This window comes from Diabrotica undecimpunctata, chromosome 1, assembly GCF_040954645.1.
Source record: "Diabrotica undecimpunctata isolate CICGRU chromosome 1, icDiaUnde3, whole genome shotgun sequence".
In the NCBI taxonomy this organism is placed as follows: Eukaryota; Metazoa; Arthropoda; class Insecta; order Coleoptera; family Chrysomelidae; genus Diabrotica; species Diabrotica undecimpunctata.
In genome coordinates this window covers 63,598,664-63,618,398 of record NC_092803.1, presented here as the reverse complement: position 1 = coordinate 63,618,398, position 19,735 = coordinate 63,598,664, and positions in this window count along the sequence as shown.

The window sequence follows — 19,735 nt, the reverse complement described above, 5'->3', positions numbered from 1 at the left end:
AGCTAATGTAGGTTAAAGTGTGACAGTTCTTCTTCTATTTCTAAAGTTAACTAGTTTTTGAAGCCAACAGACCTTAGTAGGTAAACAATGAAATGAAAATGAAAATGTAAGCTAACATGTATATTATTGGCATACTTTTGACAATCACTAGATGAATTAAATTTAACTTTAAAATTTAAGTGTGACAGTTAAAATAATTGAAATAATTTTTATATAACAAATTTGAAAAAATTTCTAAAAAACCAGAATTACAAAACAAATTTAAGATGAGCATTTGGTAACAATTAATAATCCAAATGTGTAATAAATATACAAATTTTTGAATAGGATTTTTTTGAAAAAACTTATTTTCGGTGTGAACGAGCGTTCTGCAATGGTATGTTTAAACTTCTTCTTCAAATTATTTAACTATGGAAGGTGGTTATACCTACGATTTTAACATATATTGTATAAAAGAACATGCTGAAGGTAGCACCGTACCAACATATGTAGCGATGAAACTTATGGATGGACTATTTGACAAAGGACGAACACTTGCGATTGATTCTGTCACACTTGCACATAAACTCATACACCGAAAAACTTGTATAATTGATACGCTACGAGCAAACCGCAAATATAATCAAAAAATGTCATTTCATATAAAATCTTCTAAACATTAATCATATAGAATGTCATAAACATTAAATGATACATTAACGCAACACGACACAAGGACAAACAGTAAAAAATTATTGAAAATCGACGAAGCTACATATTGGGTGGTATCAAGAGAGAAAATGATTCTCTCTCCTGATGCTACCCAATATTCGTTATGCTGAGTTAGTTATGGTTATCCTGAGTAGGTCATAGGTTGGTTTGAATAATCTTTATTTTACAGATAAGACATGTGCACAGAAAAAATTAAGAATAAAGAAGTTAGTAATTGAAAAAGGTAATACAGATTATCAGATCGTATTTTTCCAGAGAAATATTACTATAACAGGAGATTCTTAAGGATGCTAACATAATGTTGGGTATAGTAATAAGTAGAGACCATATAATTGTTAAAAAACAATTTGACTACTAATCATAGAAGATCCTTATATAATAGTAATAACAGGATGTATAACAAAGAAGGTACCTTTTATATTTTATTGTTACCAGTAAAATATAGAAAATATTTTACCATTTACGTGTTCGTAAAGAAACATAAGCATTTATTTAATGTCCGTTAAAAAATCCCATTCGAACAATATTGCCCCGCCCAGGTTGAAAACCTTATCATCCTTATCATCCAGTACCTGATCTTCCACTTACCAATAATGACGTTGTGACCACATATTATTTGTTTATTGTGAAAACCGATTCATCAGTCCATACAATTCGGTTTAGAAAATGTTTCATCGTGTAATCGAACTTGATATGTATATCTAATAATATGGGTCTTTTGAACAATTTTCTTTTTGCATTTTAACATTATTTACTTTCTTTAATGAGAATTAACCACAACTTTAATTAAATATGTTTATGTTTGAGTTTCGATTTCCACTTTTACTTCCACGTACGGAAACCTTCAAAATCCAAATTTAACAACGTTACTGTAGGTGTGCTTTGCTCTTTTGTCAAATCTCTGATTTTGGTGTTTAATCATGGATTTGATATTTTTTTCTTAAGGATATTTTTCGGAATATACCTAGGGTTTTTTCCTGACTAGTGGTATTTTTAATAGAAATTTGCTTTGAACTAATTTCTAATTAGACCCTATATATGACGATATAAAAGCTCCCACGTCAATAATTTGCCTTGGTGTTGTCTGTTTATTTCTTATTATGTAGTCTATCCTCGATAAAAACCTATGTGTATCCAGCCATTATGCTTGTATTGGGCCTTGCGGGAGAAAGCCTTTTGTTTATTCTCAAAGTAACATAAGCGCAAAATGCAATGAGCGTAAAATTTAAAATAATAAAGTAGGTATCAAATAATAAAATACTTTGTGCTGCATTGCTTTTTTGGTTTTTATGTAAAAAATTTGGAAATGAAAATAAATATTGCCGAATAAGCTCCGCAAACCAATGAACTATACACGAAACAGTATTCATTTTTCCATGGCACAGCAGACTAGAAATACTAAGGATACAGCGACTACGATGGCAAGCATGCATTCAAAAAGATGTCAGAGAGCAGACCAACAAAAATGGTACTAGACCCAGAACAAGGTGGAAAGCAAACGTAAAGGACGATATAAAGAGACTTAACGTCACAAATTAAAGGTAAAAAGCAACGTGAAGATAGGCACATAGATTGTGGCCATAAAGTTAACAAAAAATATATTATATATTAGTCTATGTATTAATCCATGTCTTCTGAATGAAGATAAATGTACAATATCCTGAGCTGTCAAGGATAAATCAGGTCAAATCAGGTCAAAGGTCAATTGAAAAATAATTTATCTAGTCACATGTAAAATATAGAAACATAAAATAATATAGATGACAAAGATAAAAAAGTACAATGAGGCTCAGCCTTTCTACTAAATGTTTTCTGTGTAGGACCTATAATCCTTGCTTTTTAACTTTAGATCGCATGGTACTGAACAAGACATAGGGTCCCTTGGGTCTTGGCTGATTATTCACTTTACGAGGGTAGTTCATTGCTTGTACAGCAATCTGTTGTCGAGCAAAATAATGGGTAAATCAATTTTAAAAATTAGAAACAGCTGATTATGATAGATGGAATAAGTGACATAAAAAAATAAATCGTAGCTTAGAAAAGTTAAACACTAGACCATGAGAGACGAAAATAGTTTATTCGATTAAGTCAATCACAGAGGTAAATTTGCGGTAATAATAGCCTATTTCAAAAGAAATGACACATAGGAGGTCTTGTGTTTATATAGAGATTATTTTTTATATGAAAGAAGAGGTCGTAGATATACAGAGAACATAGTATATCGAACAAAGAGAAGAGACTGCAATATATACTAAGCAGATATAAACCCAAACATAAAGTTTGGCAGAGATTTTCTAGTCTTTAAAAAAGCAGAGAAAAGCAATGCAAACTAGTTCTTATTAGATAGTAATAAAGATCATCCTACTTATACTAATACGTTCACGGATCGATTTCAAGACAATTTCTCTGCAACAGGATTTTATTCAAAATTTACTAAAAGTTAAAAGAAAACTTTATGACCTACATCTTTAATTTGCTGGTGTTTTGCCAAAAAATTGATACCAACGTCAGTGTATCATCATCATTATCATCCAGCTTTGTGCATCTAAAGTTGAACATAGGCGTCTCCTGATTTCTGTCAGTTCTGTTGGTCTTGATCTTTTTTTCTGATTTCTGATCCACTTAGTCTGAAAACGGCTGCGAAACAGGTCGGTTTAGTCATCAACGAAGACAAAACCAAATACAGGTGATTACTAAGGATACAATATTAAACGAAGAACGGAAAACAGTCTTTGGAAGTCTTATCTAAAAACATGTTTATAGCTTTACATACTTTGGCTCGCTGGTGACTACTACCAACAAGACAAGCAAAGAAATTTGAAGACGAACCGTACAAATAGGGCATACTATGAACTTCAAAAACGATTCCACTCCTGAAGAATGAAAGACTTTTGGTAACATTAGAGTGTTAAACATTTATGATTTTCGTTTTTTCCTAAAATACTATTTGACACGAGACGCTGGTCTTGGTTTAGCGGCAATTTTTGTGATTATTCACATCTGGAATTTACAGATTTTTTATAAGATCTGCTGTCTTGCTGTAGAGAACTTCACTAGTTCGTTAAGCATTGATATTTTAAAGTTTTTGACTGTTTAAAGCTTAATACATTAACCGCATATTTCTGTAGAATAAGACTAATATTAATCAGACATATTGCTTCATATTCACTTTAATTGTGTTGGCGAAACATAATAATTATGTTTAGTTTCAACTGCAAAAGGCATTTTGTGGTTCAAGTAAATGAAAATCACACTTATGACAACAAACTTAAGTTGACTTAATTTTAATTTAAGAGATTGTTAGTAAGTTAACAATAATACTAAAAAAAATGAACCCAACGTCAAATAACATTTAAAATATCAAATAGTTTCAAGTATATAGAAATTATAATAATAATAACAATAAACACTATATTTCATAAACTAAAACATTGTAATATAAATATCTCATATACAAAAATATTTTTAGCATTCAAAATGACTATTTACTTTCTTTGAAGTATTCCCCCACGTCGGTCGCCAGATATTGGTATAAATATCAACCAATATTGATACTTTTTAGACGTGTGTTTTTTGTCTGGCGTGTTTTTGCATTTCGGTAAAATAGTCAATGTTTCTTTAGGATCCTCGCAATCGGCCAGGCATTCAAGGGAATTTTTCTGTTTCGAAAGAAAAAGGCTATTTACTTTGACAACATCAATATTTTTCCGAGAGATTCTGCTGGTCTTTGCATGGAAATGTTTATTGCATATCGACCTACATGTACACAAAATACAAAGATTTGGGGTCGGAAAATAGACCAGTCAGGACAGGATTTTAAAACATCAGATAAACGTCACTTTCTCAAGTGCAGTAATTCAACATGTAGGTGGATGTAAACAACTGAATAAAAATGAAATTTGAAACTAATACCAAATATTTTAGCTCAAGTTAGTCATAAAAATTATATATTTGTTAATTTACTAATTTTTAGGGTCTAGTGAAGACATCGCTTAGGCAATTTTGGTATTAACTGTTGAATTTTATTTTTGTGCTACTTTAGTATAATTGTAGCATTTATACAAAAAGTGGCTTGTACACATACGCCTAATGACAAAACAACGCCTAACAAAGTTTAAAGTTATTTCGTCAGCAAAATGTTAAATGTACTAACGGACTTAATTATAATTCGAAACAGTGGTGATTGTTGTTTAAGGTATTCATCAAATTATGTACTTTAACTAGGTTCTTGAAAGTCAGACCTATAACCTATATTACTGTCCTCACATATAAACAAATATGACATTTAGTATTTTGCTGGTAAATTCCAAGGTATACTAAGATATCATCAATTAGCCTATATTTGTCCACTGCTAAACGTAGGCCTTCCGTAAAATTTTCCACCTATTCCTATCTTGTGCTTCTTGCATCCAGTTTGTGGTGATGCGCTTGATATCATCCGTACATCTAGTTGGTGGTCGTCCTCTGCTTCGATATGCCTCTTGCCTTGGTCGCCATTCCAGAATCTTTCTGGTCATCTATCATCCGTTAATCTGGTAACATGTCCAGCCCAAGCACATTTAGTCATGGCTATTTTTTCCACTGCGTCTGTGACTCCTGTTCTTCTTATTATTTCTAGGTTTGATATTTTATCTCTGATGGTAATACCTAATATTGATCTTTCCATAGCGCGTTGTGTAACTCTTATTTTATCTATTGTTCTTTTTGCCAGAGTCAGTGTTTCTGCACCATATGTAAGAACCGGTAAACGCACTGGTTAAAAACCTTTCTTTTTAAACAAACTGGGATAACAGACTTGAAAATGTTATTCAATCTACCAAAGGCAGCTCATGTGACACCTATCCTTTTTTGTATTTCAGTTGTCTGATTATCTCGGCCTAAGTGAATCTCATGCCCTAGATACTTGTAAGCTATTACTTGATCGATGCTATGGCTCTCAATCAGAATTTTACCGCTGACTACAAGGTTGGTCATAAATTTTGTCTTTGAGGTGTTAATTTTAAGACCAATTGTTTTTGACACTTTATAGAGCGTGTGCAGCATTTTTGTAGCTTTATCAACTCTATCAGATATCCTCTCGTTCCATTTGATTGAACATATATTCAAGAACAGCTCTAAACAATTTAGGGGAGACAGTATCACCCTGTCTATTTCCACGTTCTATTCGAAACTTCTTGGTATCTTCATGAAGGCGGACACAAGCTGTGCCAGTTTCGTAAATACTTTTAATTAATGCGATATATCGGCAGTCAATGCAGCAGTCAGAAAATTCTAGAAGCATTTTATGATGATCTATAGTAATAAACGCCCTTTCATAATCCACGAATATAAAAAAGATAGGCTTGTTATACTCTGTACACTTTTCTATTAGCGTTTTCATAACTTGTAGATGATCATTTGTTCCGTATCTGGAGCGGAACCCGTACTAAGATATAAACAATCCGAATTATGGAAGGACAAGTAATGAGTACTATACCAAGCAAATGCATTGGATCATTCATCACGAGGTTTAGTCAAGTTCCTTAGTGTTGTTTCCAGATATTTTGTGAACAAGAGTTGACTTCAATAAAAACGTAAAGAGAACTTGTACGTATCTCGAAAGAGTTGACACAAGAATAATTTCAAGCAAAATACAAAATTCTTATGAATTTTTTAAAGAATATAGGATATAGGGGTATGATGGAATGGAATATATTAACATTGGTAACAAGCAAATAAATCAAAATAAAAAACTTCTAAACGAAGCGTTATCAAAAATCGAAGAAACTCTATGCACAGAAGAATATTGGTCTAAATATAAAGAAGCTATGCACATAGCGGCTAAAGGCGTTTTAAAATCTAACAAGCTTTAGAAGAGAAAACGAAGATTGATTGGTTTGATGGAGATTGTAAATGTATTAACCAATAAAAGCTTATAAGATACTCTAGCAGCCCAAATTGAGATTAAGCTCTTTCGACGAGAAAAAAAAAGAAAGTTTAGAGGGAAAAAGAAAGAGCAATACGAAAACGTTCTAAACTAGATTGTCAGCTACCACAATAAAAAAAAATTACAGATATACCAACAAATAAACTGTAGAAAGGAATTAAAACCCATAATAATAGTATGCATAGATAGTATTGGTTCTATAATTATTGACAAGGAACAGATACCTAATAGATAGACAAATTATTTTAAAGAACTGGTGAATAGCAATCATAAAGATAATATGGATCTCATGTTTTAAATAATAGAAAATAATCAGCAGCCACTCCTACCGAAGACGAAATTAAAAAAGCGATTTTGAATATGAAAAATATCGAAGCTCTTGGTTCGAATAATCTACCTGCCAAACTTTTTACAATCGGCGATGACACCCTTTTAAAACATATGCATAAATGAATAACTGAAATCTGGCAACAGAAAGAAATACCGGCGACTCGAATATAGGCATACTGTGTCCACTTCTGTTGGAGAAAAATGTTACGAATTCCGTGGATCGACCGTTAATGACCTAAAAGTCAGCAAACGGCTATTCAGCAAGTCCATTATTTCTAATAATTTAAATACTTTGGACATGTTTTAAGAGTAAGCACAGAACACATGGAAAAACTTATTATCCAAGGAAAGGTAGAAGGTCGAAGATCACCAGGAAGATCCATAACAAGATGGATGGATTAAATTACATATATATGCAAAAGACCTATGCATGAGTTAAAAGAAATGACCAGAGACAGCGATCTTTGGAGAGGGACAATACACATCACGATGAGATACAGCGTAGAATAGGCTTGGACTGGCTGCTTTTAAATAATTATGGGAGATACTTACTTATATCTGAACAAAAAAGTATATAAACAATGAGTGTTATAGCAATTGGTACTAGAAAGAGGGTCTGTTCTCAACACAAGTCTTATTCCGTAGATGCAGATACGTCAGTTGTGACGTATATGAATTTCTGGTTAATTTTGAGACAGCGGTTGATCGAGTAGAGCTCGCCAAGATGATACAAATACTAAGACAAGCAGAAACTAACTACAAGATCTGAGAATAATTGGAAAGCTCTACTAAACCGTAAATCTCAGAACTAAGAGTGAACACACCCAACACGTAAAAATCATGCGTGTAGTGAGGGCAAGCTGTACATTTCTCTACTCTGTCTGAATAGTATGTAAGTACCTGCCTAATACATTCATTAACTTTTTTTTCTCAGCGGTCATTAAAATATATCTTATAGAAGCCATGTTTATATTTATTGTGTATTGTAAGCAGTGTTAGTAATCTTCTATGACTTGTTGCTATAATAAGAAGCATTATCTTTTACCATAACTGATTTTTTTTTAATAGGAATTAGGTTGAGAATTGAACGTGTCTCACAATACAACTACTTGGAAACTATAATTTATGAGTCGTGGTACAATACCCAAGAGATTAAATGTGGCATCGGAAAGGCAAAAAGTGCATTCCTGACTATGAGTTCTATGTTTAAGAGCCATGACCTCACCCTAGAAACAAAAATAAGGCTCTTTAAATGTTATGTGTACTCAGTGTTCTGTCGTACGAGTAGAAACGTGGACATTGAAGGCGGAAACTGTATCAAAACTTCAGGCTTGTGAGCTATGGATATACAGAAAGATCCTGAAGATACCATGGACAGACTAAGTTACCAATGAAGAAGTACTGCGGAGGATGAACACAACTGCGGATTTGGTAAACATCATGAAAAGCTGTAAGCTGCAGTACTTGGGACATATAATTAGAAATCAACGCAGATACGAGCTACTTCAATGCATTTTGCCAGGTAACATTAAAGGAAACAAGGGCCCTAGGACGAAGAAGAATATCCTGGCTTTCTGACAGCATGGTATAGAAAGACCTCAACACAGCTATTTCGTATAGCAACCAACAAATTCATCATAGCCAGAATGATCGCCAACGTTTGGAATGGAGAGGCACCCTAAGAAGAAGAAGGAATAAGGTTATGTTTGAACCAATTTTCAAAGAAGAGATCATCCATTTCGTCATAGTCATCTTGGCAGAGATGTTTTTCTTTGCAAGAAAAGTCAGTTCTGCTCCATTAACAAAGCCATTATCACATTCTGCATGTAGAAGAACAAAACGAAGACCACGAGCTGTAGGAGGTTTTAAACCTGTAGTCAAGCTACAAACAAATACATCTTTATGCTGTTTAATGGTCCTGTCTATCCACTCTTTTGATATGCTATGGCCTACGTTTACCCATGACTGATCTAAATAAACGATATTGTAGCCTTCTTCGAGATATCGACGAATGAATCGTCGATAAACGAATCGTCGAATCAAAATTATCTCCTGTTGCTTAATTAAAATTGATTTTCTACAGCGTTTTTCAATCTCAAATGATGTAGTGTACTTCTTGAAAAATTGGCCAAATGCTCCTCAACGTTTACTGTAGCCAAAAAAGAGTTAATTGTCGGTGGTCTATTTTCCCGAAAAAATTCGTGCAAAATTTTACAGATACCGCTCTTTTCTCTCTCCTTGTATTTATTTTCACGAGATGATAGAATTTTACCTATTTCAGGCTTTTTCTTTGGTTGTTGGAGAACAGCAAGTGATGCTTACTCAAGGCGCACTTTGTACATACCCCTTTTAGAAATAACTTTCATTTAGACACAAGTGTTATTATATTTGATAATGAATTTACCACTGCGATCTAAATGGTAGTTCATAAGATTAATGATTATCTGCTTTTCTAAAACACTGAAGTGTAGTTCACGTTTCCGTGGAACAATTACGTGCGCCATTACTAAATTTATCCAAATTCGAAAAAAGTAACACAACCTACACTATAGAAATAATCACAGTTTTCAAAGTTACTGCTTTTCAAAGTTACTGCAACTCTATAAGTGTGACCAACAACCAAGAAATCACAGCGCGCATTGGAAAGACTAGATCTACCTTAAACCGAATGAGAAACTTCTTCAAAAAAAGTCACAATCTCTCTCTTGGTATAAAAGTAAGAATACTGCTATGCCACGTCTTTCCTGTTTTCTTTTATGGTTGTCATTACTGAAAAATTCAGTAATAGTAAAATCTTCAACACATGTTGACTAGCCGTTATATGCCCAGATCTAAAAAGAAACTTAAAAACTGTTACAACATTCAAAAAACATTTTTTTAAACACTTATTAGGGCAATTTGATAGAAAGGTTTCAACAGAATGTTATATTACAACTTAAACTAGAAGGAAACGAATATATTTTGTCATTTACAGAATAAAATCACTGGCAACGAAAAAAGAATAAACTATTAATTTAAATATTTTTTAGTTTCAATAATTTATTAATTTATTTTGAAGTAACGCTGACAAAACAACAACAAAGTACCTTGAAATACAGTCAAAAATATAATTAAACTTTTAATCAAATATTAACATAACCTGAAGACATGAATATTAAGAGTAAATATCTTAATACTTTGATATTCTTACCTCACAAATTCACGAACAACAAAGAATACAAATCGCACGGAGTGAATGTTTATAACCAAAAGTCCTTATTTACTCTACAAATAATTAAAAAACAATATTTCCAGCTTTTTATGGGGCAAATAAAGACAAACTAGAAATGTTTGGAAAAGTTTTCAAAGCCCAGCCCATGGTGACGTCACACTAGGTAGTCCATTAGGTTGAAATTTACCTACATAATATAATTTGTTTTTTTTTTAAAGCCTGCCTGTAGCCTTTTAACTTCAATAAATCTAGTAATAGTGACAAGTAGTGACAATCTAGTAATAGTGATTATTTTCACGATTGGTCTATTATATGTTTATAATATCAAATCAATTCGACCGCTAAAATAGGATTACAATTTTTTGTCTGTACGGACAAAATATGAAAACAACGTTTTCAAGAGAATCTTAAAGGAAGTTAATATTAATTTATTTATTGACTTCTAATTCAATTCGATTATCTTATTTTTTTATACTGCCCATTTAACAAGCTACTATTTCAAAGTAAATTTTAAAAATAACCGGACTAAAAGTACCCCAAAAGAAATTGAGAGTCTGGTATTTCAGTAGCAAACAGATTACTCTGAGCGAGATCGTAGTTTCTTAGGAAAAAATCATATATCCGTTGAAAATAGAAGCAGAATGAATGGAACACGGGTAGCCAGATGTATAAAAAATTGAAAAGCTACGTTCGGGGGGAATTCAAAGAATCTGATCCTACGAAACTTTCACCTTTATTACGAGAAATAAAATTTGCTGGGATAGGTAATCTCTGGCATAGGGTGTATCAGTTCTTTTTTGTTAGAAATATTTCAAAAAGCTTGGCGGTGAATTTCTAAAACTTATATGTGGGCTCTATACTTTTAAAGATATTAGAAATATCGATTTTATTTGTCGAAACTATATTTTTATGAGATTCGCATAAATGACACATAAGTATATTTTTTTATTACAGTTTTAAGATTACGATATAATTTATCTAAACGGTTTAAAAAATATTAAAACCATCTAAACTGACAGTTAAGTCTATCTGTCACTGACCTCGTCAAAGAATTATCATTATACATATTTTTTGGGCTACGTGGTTTACATACAAGTCGTAGTTTGTATAGTATTTATAAAGTCAGTTGAAACACCCAAAAAACTGGTAGCGGACAAACATTAAAAGAATAATATCATGTTACCAGACATGGGCGCATCATTTATTTTTATATTCAAATATAGATTAATGAAGAACAGAATAGGGACAATTTTAATTTACTTAAAACTGTTGTAAAGTACATAAGTGTATAAAAAAGTTTTTAACATGTCATATTTAGCAACAAAAATAATTTATATATAATGGCAATAGGCCATATTGGCAGTATAATGATTTAAAACAGTTATCATACTTCGTAAAATAATAAACATTTTAGCTGTACAGCACTGGCATGAATCAACAGCGTTTCTTATCTGTACACCATCGCCGCCGGCTGGAACCGAACTTCCAAGTAGTCCGTTAAATATTGGTGATTTTGAATAACATATCATTGTCCAATATTTATTTGATGGGATGTATCTTTCATTCTCTCTTTCTTCTAGCTCTTTCCTATGAAGTACGGGGATTGTTCAAATACGTTTGAAACATTGACGCGTGTTATTTATACTTTAACTTGATTACCGGTAAATGTAATATTGAACTGCCCTTATAAATCTCGTCGGAGTGAAATGTTTCAACTGACTTTATAAATACTATACAGGTGTGCAATCATTTCACCTATAATAATTATTACTACATTTAGTGCAGTGTACTAGGCTAAAAATATGGTATTGCCTCCAATTTTTATCAAGACGCAACGATTATGATGAAATATTGGAATTAAAGTTTATTTACGATTATCTACAAAAACTTATACCGAAGTGGGCGGTACCTTCGTGGTGAAATACACCAAAACTGGGTTGGAGCATTTATATTGAAAATAACCTCAAGATAGATAAATATATTCTGATAAAAAATAGTGAACAAAATACTAATGTGGAACTTAGAACACAATTTAGGAGTAAAATTAGACGTGGAAGTTCATCAGTGTAGTATTACCAGATATACCAAAGTCAAGCCCCTAAATATCTGCGTAAAAACCGTTAAAAACCGCGTTTTATTAAACAATTAACTTTCTTGCCGTGTGCTTTACATGTTATTATATAATATAAAAATTATTGGCTCTATTTTCGCCATGTGCTATATATGTTGTTATTATAACTGAAACATTACTTACTCTATTCTCGCCGTGTGATACACGTGGTATTATAATATTGTAATCTAGACATTAATTTCTCCAAAGAATTCGGCGTTTTTACGGCCTGAGGCAGTTATTTTTGAAGTAGCACTTTTTGTTAAACTCGAAATGAAAGGTCTCAAGAAGAAGAGGAAGCCACTGAAGGCTAAGATTACCCGAATAGCAAACTGGTTGCTAGATAACGCAGATGCAGAAACTGACGGTCTCCAGTTTTAACAACAGAAGTAACACACCGAATTGAAAACATGTTTTCTGAAGTATGAAGAGGTGATGGATCAGATTGAAGAAATTGATAAAACCGATTCCGAAACAGAAGACAGAGTGCTCATGGAGAAAAAATACTTTTCTACTCTAGCTGGACTGCAGCATAAGATGAAAGCTTTAAAATTACCCCCCACTCGCTCAGATCAAACACTACTTCGCCAACTGTAGCCACTGCTAAGGTTAGGTTACCGGAAATTACAATTCAGGTATTTTTATTACACTTCGCTGAATGAAACACGTTTTATTAGCTATTTGAAAGGCTAATAATCAATAATGTGGAACTAAACAATATGCAAAAATTTCTAATTGAAAACATAGAAGTTACAGAAGAAAATCAGAAGAATACAGAAGAATTTCGGATCGCTTTGGACACGCTCAAGAATCGATATGAAAATAAATCGCGTGTGATTAGTTTACATATCCAAAAATTGTTCATGGTTCCATCAGTAGCTAAAAGTAACGCAAAATCATTACGAGAATTTTTAACTAACTAATGTAAACAAACTTTACTTGCTCTTAAAAATATGTCTGTACCTGTCGAACATTGGGATTTACTATTGATCGAAGTATTTTTACAAAAATTAGATTTCGCGACGGACAGGTCATTTAAGTATGAAATAGATTCAAAGGCTTTACCCACTCCCTGACAGTTTTTTAGTTTTCTTGAGAAAAAATGTGGCATACAAGAAAAATTAAATGTACCCAGATTACGGCAGATTTACCAAAAGAATGTTTCTTCTCTGGATAAAGGCTTTCAACTTTTGCAAGGCTCCTTTAATAAAATCGTATATTGATCTTTTCGTTTGCTTGCAGACTCGAGCTGTTCATATTAAACTCGTTTTCGGCATCTCTACAGAGACGTTTCTTCTAACTCTAAAACGCTTTATTAGCCGAAGAGGCCTCCCTTATACAATAGGTATTTAGTGACAACGCCACGAAATTTCTTGGTGCTCGTAACCAGCTGCTTGAACTGTATAAGTTTTTACAGAAAAAGGAAAGATCTCGTTCTATTATAGAATTGTTGGCATCGTCCCATATCCGCTGGAAAACTATAGTTCCTCGAGCCCCTTATCATGGTGATATTTGGAATAGTGTTATAAAGTGAGCAAAGCATCATATTATCACCACAGTTCTCATTCAAGTTGAAGCTGTGATCAATTCCCAGCCTCTTTGCTCCCTTTTAAATGACCCTTTTGATTTTACTTATCTTACTCCTGGACACTTCTTGATTGGACAATCTCTCATCTCCTTCCCTGAAAAAGATGTGATCAACATTCCCGAAAATAGATTAAATTTATGGCAACATTTCTCCAAACTCCAACAATTGTTTTGGAAAAAATGGTCTATCGACTATTTGAATGGATTTTAAAATCGCCCTAAATGGTTTCACTCGCATAAGAACCTAGAACTGAACGATTTCGTCTTGTTGATTGAAGACAACACTCCTCCTCTTTATTGGACACTAGCAAGAGTGATTAAGGTCTTTAAATAATGCCGAGTAAGAATTGCCTTGGTCAAAACTAAAATGGAGTCTTCAAGCGCTCTATTACCAAATTGTGTCATCTACCCAATGACGATTTAAATTAAGTTAGTATAAGATAATAATTGTAGTGTATTTTCTCTTCCTCATGCTCTCTTGTCATAATATGATCTGTTTATTTGTCTTAAAGCCAGCGCTTCAACGGGTTCGAGTATGTTGTAAAAACAACAAAATATATTAAGATTATTTAAATTTTTCGTTTTCACAAATATTAGCCTTAATCTTATGCGACAGACTATACTTTTTACCTACAAAATATTTGTGTCATAAATACCTTACAAGAGCCTTAGGTTGTAACTGGTCCTTGGGTAACCGGTCTGTCGACACTCTAAGATAAAATTCGTTTCCAGCAGAAAGAATAGTAGATGTGATTTATGTTGAAAAGTTGCTAGCCGAACGTGCAGCTGTGTGCGGTATTTGGTACTTACGCTCTTTTCCTCTCAAAAATGCAGTGAAAAAGTTTATTAGTTTTCGCTATATTCGCGCACCCCAAAAACACTATGTTAATATTCTGTATGTTTTGTAAATATTCTCTAGTTACCAAATGAGTAGAATCGATTGATGCTTTCTATCTCGCTAAGTATAACCTGATAAAAGCAAACACATAAGGAATCATCGCCGTGAAGTCTGCTTACGTACATATATCGAAGAAATCTCGTTAGCAGTCCATGGTCCTAAAATATTTGGTACTGTACCCGCTGTGGAAAGGAATTCAATAAGCTTTCCCCCAACAATTGGTGGGGGAAAAGCTTATTGATGGAATAAAGTTTCATCACCGGTTATAGTTTTTGTCGTCTATTTTGGATATATTAGTGGTGTTTGGTTTTAAAACTCCACGCTAGCCAGACATGTTGGCGAATGTTTGTTCTTGTCGCCTTTAACGATGGTAGCAAACACTATTCATAACAGCCCAACTTGTGTACAGGTACTACGATCGATTTTATAGCGGTATTAATATTTGTAATATCTTTAATTATAGGAAGTGCCGCTTCCCCCAGTAATGCGGTTTCCAAATTATGTTTCTATACTGGAGCACACGTCACGACTAGGATGTGTCTACCAGGAATCGACCATATAAATGAACCAATTATAATCCAATGTGCTAAAGCGCATAAATAAATAATTATTTATTTAGCTCCTTCTTAAGTTAATATTACTGTGGTAAATATTAATTGATAAAATTTCAATAGATATCTTGACACCATGTGCGAGCATCCATCTGTATGACATAAAAATTAATTTTATCGATTTTAATCAGCTAGCTATACTCGTAACAAAATACCACCTATTTCAATATTATTCTAGCACGTTTTTCCGCTACTGTATTTAGTTTTACAAAAACCTTTTTCAACCCAATTACCTTTACTGTTTTATTTTTAATCAACAGAATGTCAATTTAGTTTTGTCGATCGTGCCGGAGCCTAACAAAATTCTCTGTTTAAAATAGCTTGTGAATTTTTAACGAAAATCCTCATCCAACCGGATCTAGTTTGCTTGATTCACGGTGGACAACCTTCGTTCATTTAAAACATAAAAATCGAATTACATTTTGCTGGATCAAAAGTGGTTAAACCTGGTAGAACCTCAATTCGGACGTGGCGACAGACGTGCGTGTAGAACATTGGTATTTTTAATTAATGTTGTTTGCATACTTTGCTAACCGGTGTTTACTAATAAATGCTAAAATGTTTTAGGAGTATTAAATATTTGTGTAGACGCATATGAGCATAAAGTTTTTGAAATACAATGTCGGGTTATAAGTTCGTTGAGTATTAAAAAAAACATTATTTAACTTAAACGCTTAAAACTACTACTTAAAGTAATTGTGGATTGTAAAGTAATTAAGTAAAAGGTTGAGCTATACATGGAAAACCAATAGAGTTGTCTTCGCACATAATTAAACTTCTTTAAATACCTTCTTTATTAGGCAAATTAGCTTAGTTTTGAGCTGGAACCAAAGCATGTTTTTAGGTTCTCTATTTCGCCTAGATGCCATAGTTTTGTACACGCGCTATGTGTAAAGGGTGTCCCAAATTGTTATGTTTTGGAGGGTATTCCGAAAACTAGAGGAAATAGAAAAAAAGTAGTTGAGATATCATGACTTTTTTTTTCATTATAGTAACGATTGCTTAATTAAATCATCAATAGCTTCTCGCATTAGCGAGATACAGGGTCATTAAGAAAAATTTTAAAAACTTTATTGAAACTTTTGATAGATATATTATGGAAGGGTTCAGTTGTGCACAAAATTTTTTTTAGGGAGTGTTAATAAGGAGATATAATACCAACTTATATTTTTTACATGGGATACCCTACATAGTTTAATATTTTTTGTTTACATCTTAAATTCTCTTAATTAACTTAAAAAGTATTAGTGATACGATAAATTTTAAACAACAAAAAATATAGGTTTTGCTTTTCTGAACATTTTGGTTTCGTTTGTTTTTCTGTAATTAAATTGGTTAAAATATGGATGTTTAAAATTTGCATACACTAATGATTAGGGATTCGTTTAAGCCCTTTCCACTACAATCATTTCAAAAATAAGGGTTTAAAAAAATAATTTAAATGATCGTATTACCTGTTGTTGGTCAACACAGAGTTGGTCACAGCTACAAATTTAGTGTTAGCTTCAATTACAAAGAAGGCACTGAAGATGATCTCATCTAGATCGAAAACGTCACGTTATGCTACTGTATAAATTTTGACGACACTTTTTTAAAAGATTTAATATGTTTTATACCTAAATACAAATGTGAAGTGTTTTACTTCTATATCAGTATTCTATTTAACACTCTAGAGGATTGTACTCATAATTAATGACTACCTTGAAGGATTGAGCATATAGAACCAAAAAATATAATTTTCGCATCCCGTATATCGAACGGTAGAATATGCATATATCTATCATCTAAAAACCAAGTAGATAAATTTATAGCAGAAACAAAGAAGATAATAGTAAATGGAAATATACTAGAAGCGAGAAGATTAATAACTACATCAGTCCGCTTAATTCTGTCCAATGCATGTTCAAGCATACCTTCTAACTTAATAATGGACAAAGTGAAAAAACTAGGTTTAAGTCCTCTCTCAGGCATATCATACCTACGGATAGGAGCAACCAATCCTGCCTTCAGTCATATTCTAAGCTTCCGAAGACAAATTTTGCTTTCACCTTTTCCAGACAACTTTGTACTACCTGAATCTTTTATTATCGAATTAGAACAAACATACCGCATATTTATAGCCCATAACGAAACATGTTTCAAATGCAAATTAAATGGACACCAGGCAGCTAATTGTCCAAATATTTCATCTTCTAACCATCCTCACAATGATGTGCACAGTGTAACGCAAACAGAAATGAGACAAAATTCATCAATAAACCATACTCAATAAGATAATCTACAAAATACTCCCACAATCTCAAATACCACTCCCTTCACACTTACTACGTCTTCTCAAACCACATTACAAACAGTAGCAATCCCAAATTTATCAATAAACCAAACCCAACAATGCTCACTACAAAATACTTCTATACATTTGACCACTTCTTCAGTAAACACTACAATCGCAACGCCTACGTCGTCTGAGTGATTCTCTAATACCCAAAAACATAAATCAACCTCACCCGAAACAAGTCAACACTTACCTCCAAATAAAAATACACGTCATATGAATTCTCAGGAACCCCAGATAACTTCGAACAAAGCAACCGGAAAAAGAACCCTAGAAGATGCAATCGTGCTACCCACCGACGAAAACTTTGCAAAACCTAAGCTTCAGTTAAAGAAAAAAACCAAAACTAATGACAAAAACTTAAGAGATGAGATACCAGATCTCCAAACATTACTAGAACCAGTTAGAGAATATGTAGAAAGGCAAAAGCAATTGTTAAGCTTCGATCAAGTAGTGGATCTATTCGAAAATATACAAGGATCAAAAGACATAATCAGCGTAACAAAATTGTTCTCAAAAAACTCTCATGCACTTATAAAGTTTCTAACGGAATTGTATCCATACTAGATCAACAAAAGATGAAAACCAAAAGCACCAAATTAATACGAAAATTTGGCAAACACATATGTTTACTCTCTGAATTGAAAACTTCATTATCGGAAGAAGATTCCGACTCATCGGTAAATAATTTCTCTAAAGAATAATAAGGTCACTGTTGACTTCACGTTTGTTTCATCACATTCAGGTATAAAAGGAAATGAAGAAGCAGATGAACTAGCCCGCTTAGTATCTTTTAGCCAGGACTCCGTTCTTAATAATGAGGTTTCTTCTGGTGAGTTCAAGTCAGAAATAAAATATAAAGTGTTAAAAGCGTCTCAGAATAAGTGGAGTGCATCGCAAGGTAAACTAAAGGAAATCGAACAATTAGTGAAACCGTGGCTCCAACTCACAGCGAATAGACACGACCAAGTGAAAATAGCGCGTTTGCGACTGGGACACAGTGATTTGACACATAAACGCCTCTTTGAGCGGACTGTGCCGCCAATGTGTAAGAATTGTCAAGTAATACTCTCCGTGGAGCATATACTAACTCGGCGCAAAACATAATAATATGAAACAGCAAGAAGGAAGCACACTATCCCAAATAATATAAAGGAAGCCTTAAGAAAAAACATGAACATTAAAATTTTTTCCAAGTTTACCTGTATTATATTTTTTAGGTCGCTAATAACCCTTGTGGTTGCAGCATAAATAAATAAAAAAAAATAGTAAAACAACGAAAAAATCCCGCAACAAACAAAAAAAAATCAAATAGGTGTATAAGGTAGAAGGCAATCGTAAAAACGTATTTCTGACTGTTTCATCGTTATAATTACGACGCGGCCAAGAATAGGAGAACATTAACTCGAGAAAAGCTTACTGAGGGAGCAATGCGATCAATTTGTGTCAATAATATATATTATCTAAATAGACACCTTCCCCTGAAGCATATTAACTGTTCATCAATTGTGACATGTTCGTAATTTCCAAAAGCTTTTACACCATCACTTAATATATCGATATCTCATACTTTCCTTATTGCAGCAAGTTTATCCTAGTTTTTACGAACAGCTTTAGTTATTTTGTCATCAAAGAAATGTGGTCTTCCAATACTTCTATTCGACCTGATTCTGATTTTAACCTTTTTAGAAAAGAATCCTTCTGCATCTAAGTGCTTCTGCTTTTAAAATTATTATTCCCTTAAAACTATCCACTTTATCATTATTTCCAGTATTTTTGGTTTTTTGGATGTTCTTTATTCATATAATGTATAGAAGCTTCTTCAATAGTATGAATACCAATACTTCTTTCATAGTCGTCCTAAGCAACAAATTAACAAATTTTATTTAAGAGCATTTTCACTATCAAAATCAATCCGACACGTCCATTTACAATATTTTGTCAACATCATTACTGCTTGTTGTAGACAGTCTACTTCCTCACTAAATTTCCGATTTTACGATGTGATTTGTGCCT